Genomic DNA, 7,860 nt, shown 5'->3' on the forward strand with positions numbered 1-7,860 from the left:
TCTTGGCCTCTTTCAATATAAAAAAGAAGAAGTTTGACATGTGGGATGAAGGGGCAATCGAATTTCGATGCGGGGGTACATGGCATACAACTTCTGTCACCCGGCTGGGAATTGATTTAGGAATTTACACGACCGAGGAAACTGACTCAAACATCTGGTTTGACGCTAAAACAACATTTACAGATGAAGGTGATAATGATGAAGCTAAAGCAGGTGACACAAGGGCAAAGGCTTGGGAACAGTTGAGTTATGGTACAACATAGTATAAGGCAAGCGTTTCAAAAAGCACAGCACTGCGTGACCCACTCATGAGGTATATCCACCGTCTGCTAAGTCACACTGTCACGGCTCGAGGTCAGAGTGAAGGGGTTGTCAACCTGAGGGATCTTTGGGCATTGTACTGCATGAAGAATGACATAGCATGCAATATCACGATGATATTCTGCAAACTATTCGTGACAAATGCAAGTGCTCGAGGAAATACCCCGATCTTCGGTGGACCTTGGATCCGCAACCTTTATGAGGCCTATGGTGTGGACACAGAAGGAAATCCAAGACCAGGCCTGATAGCTCTCAACATTGATTACTGTGAAAGCATGCAAATGGTTCAGCAGATCGACCCGAATGTGTGGAGATTTTGTGATAAGTACAACCAGGTTTGGGATCCGGAAGACCCGGCAGAGATGATGATACAGGATGTGCCCGAGAGAAGAACGACATCACCACCCAAACCGAGCCGCCGCCGCACTTACCGTCAGAGAAGAGGCCCATCTTCATCAGGGGCCGGCCTAGCTCGTCACACGACAGCCGATACTCTTTCGAGGGTATATATGGACTAATTGGTCAATTCTCAGCTAACACTACCGCCTCATTTAACAGGATTACAGAGCAGAAGGCTGCCTCATATCCACAGCGAGCAGCCGAATACGCAGAGACGAGGCGAGAGATTGATCGACTAGGCTATCGCATGGAAAGACAGTGGGGACCATTCGACCCGGACACGGGTAACTGATGATTGGCAGCACAGGTAGGCTGGGCATGGGAATGGGCATGGTTTGGTAGTACTTCATGACATTATTATGTGTTTTTAAACAATTTACTTTCTGTCGTTTTAGTTTGTTTGTTTATTCGCTGGTTTGGATACTCTTATGGCCATAGGTGCCAAGACATTATGGTAGGAACTAATTTAGCACGATAGGTCAAAGGATGGACGAATCCATACCCAAATTTTCAGCAGATTATGCTTATGGTTGTTTGCAGTTTTATATTATACAAGTACAAAAACAGGTAAACGGACAATAAACAGGGGACGCTCTGTCGAAATTTCGTTAACCAGTAGGGAAGTAACTCTTCATTTTAACCCATAATACTCAATTAGAATTTTTATCTTTTCATTAATCTTTTCACATTGAGGACAATGTGATATTCAAGTGTGGGGAGGGGAATTACTTGACCAATTATTTGTTCAATTAGTTATAAAAATTCTCTAAATCAACAAATATTTTCGCAGCAAACAAATATTATTTTAAAACCTAAAGAGAAAACCAAGAAAATGTTTTCGCAAATAACCAATCATTACAAAAAAAGGTGAAAAAGTAAAAAGAAGTTTTGTAATATTGAGGATAAATTTATGCAAAATATGGCGTTAATACCCAATTCCTCCATTACGGTGAGATAAACCTCATGCCATATAAATAATTTTTTCGAAAGCTTTGAGTGAGTCATATGTTTCGTGTGATTTAGAACTTGTCACAATTATTCGTTTCAAGACCGCACGAAGCGTTGTATAAGGAAGAGGGTAATATTATCACAATTCCATCAAACCATTCGCCAAATTACAAAACCCAAAACCTAAACCCTGCCACCTTATCTATATCACCGGTAAAATACAACACTGGTCTTTTACCGGCACACCCTAAAGAACTGGAAATGCATTATTTCGATTTCAATTTCCTTTGCTACATACACTTCACAAAACCTAGGTTTCCTCCAGAACTTAGGGAGAGAATCTTTCTCTTTAGCAATGAGGTGAGGAAAAAGTGGCGCCAAGATGAACAAAGACCACCATTCTGTGGAATTTCCAAAACGCAACGAAGAGAAGTGCAAAAAGATATGAACGATGCTTAGGCTGCGGAAACTGGTCCCATGAAGGAAGATGTAGAAAAAATCAAACTCAGTCTCACATGAATATACCGAACTAATGAGGGTGGAGGCTATTAGGCTCAAAGACGAACGATCCATTAGAGTTGGGAGTTATGTTCAGAGCAGGATTGAGGAAGAACTGATCCACATGCTCGACAAAACTGGTCTTGACGATCTGACCTTAAAAGAGTCACTAGGTTTGTTTAAAAAAAAAAGTTTAGCAATCGGGAGAAATGAGCTAACCGTTGAAGACATCTTAAGACTCCAGACAATCAGCAGAAGTTGTATTTACCAACATCATTAACCAAAGCCCTTGAACCACCACAAAATAACAAGATCCCTACTCACACAAAACCAACCCAATTACCTTCTAATCTATGCAACCCTTCACAAAGGTTTAGATTTGAACTTGTTACAAGCCTATTTATCGCATGTCACATTTTGGCTAAGAGTGTTCACATACATACATCACATGTATGATCAGATTTAAAACCAAGTGTGAGTGAACATTGTGAGAACGTGACGTTTTGCATAAACAGAAGCTCATAAAAACAAATCACCTTTTTAAAAATCACTACATATATTCCTATGATTTAAGGTTGGCTATTTTCTTTCCATTTTCTTGGAACTCTTTTGGGATGTTTAAGCTATAGTCCTAACTTGCAATTTTTAGAGAATATTTATAAGTAGCTTGCTTGAGGACAAGCAAGGTTCAAGTGTGGGATGTTTGATGTACATAGAAATATACATCTTTTAAGCATCAAATAATCTCTAAAAACTGCAATTTCTATCAAATAACATAGCATAAAAGGATACTTATCATAATAAAATATAATTTCAGGTGAAACCAAGCCCCAAATGAAGAAACAAGCGAAAAGACTAAGAAAAACAGAAGAAAACACAAGAAAAACAAATAAACACGCCCCCATGCTTTTGAACACAAGAAAAGACAAAACCTGGAAGCCAAAGCACGGGGCCGTGCCTCTCAACCACAGGGCCGTGGACGTCTAAACAGAAAAGACAAAAAAGAATTAGCACATGTCACTAAAAAGCACGGGGTTGTGCATCAATAAGCACGGGACCGTGGTCACCTTTCAGAAAAGACAAAACAAATCATATGTTATAAAAATACACGGGGGCGTGCCCACTAAGCACGGGGCCTGCTTCGCACTCCAGATTGCCTATAAATAGTGGCTCATGTTGCACTCATTTGGTGTGCCTTGAAAAGAATTCTATCCGATTTTCTCTTATAAAAACACACACTAACACTCACATAGAAGATTTAGTGAAGAGTTTGAAGGCTTGGAGGTCATCACCATCAACCATCATCATCATCCATCATCATCATCAATAAGAAGGAAGAGTCATCTACATTTGGTTAGATCATTCCAAGTTTAATCATGTATTTGTTATCATCTTTCATCTTAATGTTTATCATCATGCTCATTATGAGCTAAACTCCTTTTTCCATCTAAAATCTATGAAGAAGCTTTCTTGTTGGTACATGATGTCAGTAGTTCAGTATATAGTGTCTGTAATCGAGTTAGTATGTTTTGTATTTGGATTTAAGCGAAGTTGTCTATCAAGTTCGCCTGATATGGGCGAACTTGTTGAACAAGCGAAGTTAGTGACAACTTCGCCTAAACAAGTTAGGCGAAGTTGTCGTATGATAAATACGGATAGGTTACGGCTTGTTTGAATGAGTTGGTTTAGAATTCGTGTAATCAGTGATCGGTGTATCACGTGTTTCTAGTTGCAATACAACGTGTTCTTTGTTTATTGTAACGTGTGTTTGATTGTGTTTAACGTGTATCGTCTTCTACGCTCGTATCGTCTTACGTAGGGATTCCGCACCTACGTAGAACGAGATATTCCGTGTAGATCCGGCTGGGAACCTACAATTGATATCAGAGCATTTGCTTGTGATTGTGTGGTTCGGGATTATCACACGGGTGTAGAAATCGTTCCGTTCGACTATTCGCGGGACGAGTTTATGTTATTATACCGAGTTTTTGTGTCTTACTCACCTCCCACCATCAAATACAACCCATTACACCTTCGCATACCTCGCAAAACGTCAAAATCAAACCTGCAAAAACAATTGTTCATCAGGCGAAGTTGCCGCTACTGTTTGTAGGGTTTAGGCGAAGATATAAGGTTAAGCGAAGTTATTAACAACTTCGCCTACCTCACAAGTTCGCTTAACTTAAGCGAAGTTATCTACAACTTCGCCTAATCAGGCGAATTTAAAAAGGAGCGAAGATAAGAATTCAAGCGAAGTTAAGACTTAAGCGAAGTTAAGTTTAACTTCGCCTACAGTATTGTTCAGAATAAAATTTTTATTTTTGGTTTCTTTGAGTGCTCGTTTGTATTTCTTCCAAAGATGACTTCTATAAATATTACGGAACTGGTGAAAATGGAAGTGGAAGCAGGTTCAGCTACTAAGGCACCGAAAATGCTTAAGGGAACCGATTTCGTGGCTTGGAAAGATCGGTTTGAGCAGTATGTTAAATATCAAGATGCTAAGATGTGGGTGTACATTCAAGATGGATACATTCCACCAACGGCTTTGTATGAGGTTCGTGAACAAATTAAGAAATACAACAAGATGGAAGAGGAAGAAAAGAAGATGTATGAGGCTGAAAGCAAAGCTCATGCTGCGATAACAATGGCTCTTCCACAAGAGATTCTTCACACCTTCAGGAAATATAAAACCGCTAGGGAGCTATGGGAAGCGCTTGAAAACCGATTTGAAGGTAATGTGGGGATACGTGCATCCAAGATTAAGCTACTCAAAACCCAATTCTCGATGTTCAAGTATTTGAAGAATGAATCACTTGATGATATCATCACGAGATATTATCACCTGATGACCGAACTCAGCAATTATTCCATTGTTTACAAAGAAGAGGAGATCGTAGAAAAACTCTTGATGCTCTCCCACCGAAATGGGAGATGTACACTATCTTGATGAGAGAAGATAAAGAGTTTGCCAACATTGACTTGGAAACAGCAGTCAACAAACTACGAACTTTTGAACTTAACATGGTTCGAAAAGAGACACCAACTGATCAGGTTCAGGATCCGGGAATGTATGGTGCAAAAGTTAATTCAAGTTCAAGTTCGAATTCGGAATCATCTGCTTACTACTCAAAGGGAGACTCGAGCTCTAACTCAACTCATGATGGTCATGTAACTCTCAACATGGACGGTGATGTGTGTTTCGTAGCTGGTGGAACAAACACTTCTAAACCTCAAACAACAAAGGGTAGTTTTTCTTCAAGTGTTCCGAACAACAACTACTCTCAGATGCCCATGAGTGTTAAATCTGCTGAACAGCAGTTTGCTCTCTATGCATCTTTCATTGCTTCGCACGAAAATTACATTAAAGGTAAAATTGTTGACCCTGCAACTTTAGACGAAGACTATGATCAGATCGATGCTGCTGATCTGGAGGAAATGGATCTGCAGTGGCAGATGGCGATGATAGTAAGAAGAGTTAAAAGGTTTATGAAGAAGACTGGTAGAAAATTCGTTGGTGAAAGACCAGGGTTTGATAAGTCAAAGGTTCGGTGTTATAACTGTCAACAGAATGGACACTTTGCTAAAGAATGCACAAATGAACGAGTGGAACGTAGTCAGAACAGGCCAACACAACCGAATGGGGGAAGTAACGAGAATAGGGCGATGATATCCAGACATAACGGGGAATACAATTGGAATCTGCAAGTTGAGGAAGTGTTCGAACAGGCCAATTTGGTGAACATCGAAACTGCAGGAAGTGAGAAAGTGACTGGAGAAAATCAAGCTTACATGGCAGAAGTGAACGATCAGCTTTCTGAGGTAAGTCCTAAACTCCCTTGTACGAAATGTGAAAATCTGTCTGAACAATTGAAAACAATAACTGATCAGTTTGTCAGTTTGGATGCTCAATTTAAAACCTTAAAAGAAGATCATTATTACACTAAAACTAGAGAAAAAAATTACACAGTAAAAATAAAAGCTAGTGAGAAAGATATCAGAAGTCTTAAAGCCAGTCTAGCTGAAAAAATACAAGTAATTGATCTTAGCTATGAAGTGTTAGAAGAGAAAACCAAACTAATTGCTGAAAGGGATAAACAGATAGCTGATTACCAGGTGAAAGTGGAGGAACTAAACAGAAAGCTTGAGCAATTTAGAAATTCCTCCGCAATACTTGATCACCTCGTAAGTGATCAGCGTTCCCCAGTTAAAAGAGGAGGAATTGGATATACTGAAGTTCCACCACCTTATAATCATAACTATACTTATGATCCTAGTAATCAGAAATCTGTTGATGTTGAAATTGGTCAGACAGTTCCTGTTAAGGTTACGATTAAAGATCCAGAAATTAGTAAAAGCGAAACGAGTAAGCCTGTTTCGAGTGTTAAGATTTTTGTTCCTAGTTCTGTCTCATCAAATTCGGACAAGACATCCGAGTCTAGTGAGACAAAAGAAGAGGTAGTGTTACTAAAAAGTGGAGAGGAACATAAAACAACTGAAAAAGAATTCTCCACTAAACCCGTATGTCCCACCATATGTTAGACAAACGGGCAGTAATGCAACCTCAACATCTAAAACAAATGTTGAGACGAAAGTTGAACACAGGAGCTGTTTCAGATGCAATCAAATAGGACACCTGATTGCTGATTGCCCTCTGAATCAGAGATTCAGAGGTATGAGGCCTTCGAAAACTGAGAATAGAACTAACAGTAATTACTATAATGGTAAGAATGAAAACTCATCAAAGTTCAGATACTGGACTAATCCAGGTTTTCAAAGAAGTCGATCTCAGTTTTTCCCTGTTAACAACCAAATCATTAGTTATAATTCATTTAATTCACGAAGGTTTGGATGGCCTCATAGTCAATCTACTAGAAGGTACCCTTTTAGGACTTACAGAAATCATTCTAATACTAACTTTGGACAGCCAAAGTATGGGATGCCTTTTAACAGATTTAATCGACCCAAGACCAGTAGGTCTTGGGTCCCCAGAGTTTAATCCTTTGCTTTAACCGTGCAGGAACAGTTGAACAGGGCTGCAAAGAATCTATGGGTTGTGGATAGCGGCTGTTCCCGGCACATGACGGGTAACAAGAATTTGTTACGCGAATGGAAACCTGTTCAGGGAGGTAGAGTAAGTTTTGCTGGAGAGAGTGGTGGTAGAATTACTGGAATTGGGACGGTGACTAATGGTAAAATGAAGTTAGAAAAGGAGAATTTCGTTGAAGAGCTGAAGCATAATCTACTGAGTGTGTCTCAGATCTGTGACAAAGATTACACTGTGCACTTTACCAAAAATGAAGCGATCGTACTGTATCCTGGTTTCAAGATACCAGAGGAATGGATAGTAATGAAGGCTCCAAGGGAAAAGAATACATATGTTATGGACATGAGGTCGACTGAGATGGCAACAGAAGAATCATGTCTTCTGTCAAAAGCAACTGAATCGGAGTCCGAGTTATGGCATCGAAGAATGGGGCATATTCATCTTAGAAAAATGAACTACATTGTCAAGATTGGGCTGGTGCTGGGTGTTCCCTTGAAAAATTTCAACTTTGAAGACCAATGCTTATCGTGCAAAAAGGGAAAGCAACACAAGAAATCTCATCACACTAAGAAGGTTAATTCAATAGTCAGTACCCTAGACCTACTTCACATGGATCTCTTCGGTCCCGTGAATGTAAAAAGCCTAGGTGG

This window comes from Bidens hawaiensis, unplaced genomic scaffold (assembly GCF_021521415.1).
Source record: "Bidens hawaiensis isolate Kalapana, Puna unplaced genomic scaffold, B.hawaiensis_p1.1 tig00014777_1, whole genome shotgun sequence".
NCBI classification, from domain to species: Eukaryota; Viridiplantae; Streptophyta; class Magnoliopsida; order Asterales; family Asteraceae; genus Bidens; species Bidens hawaiensis.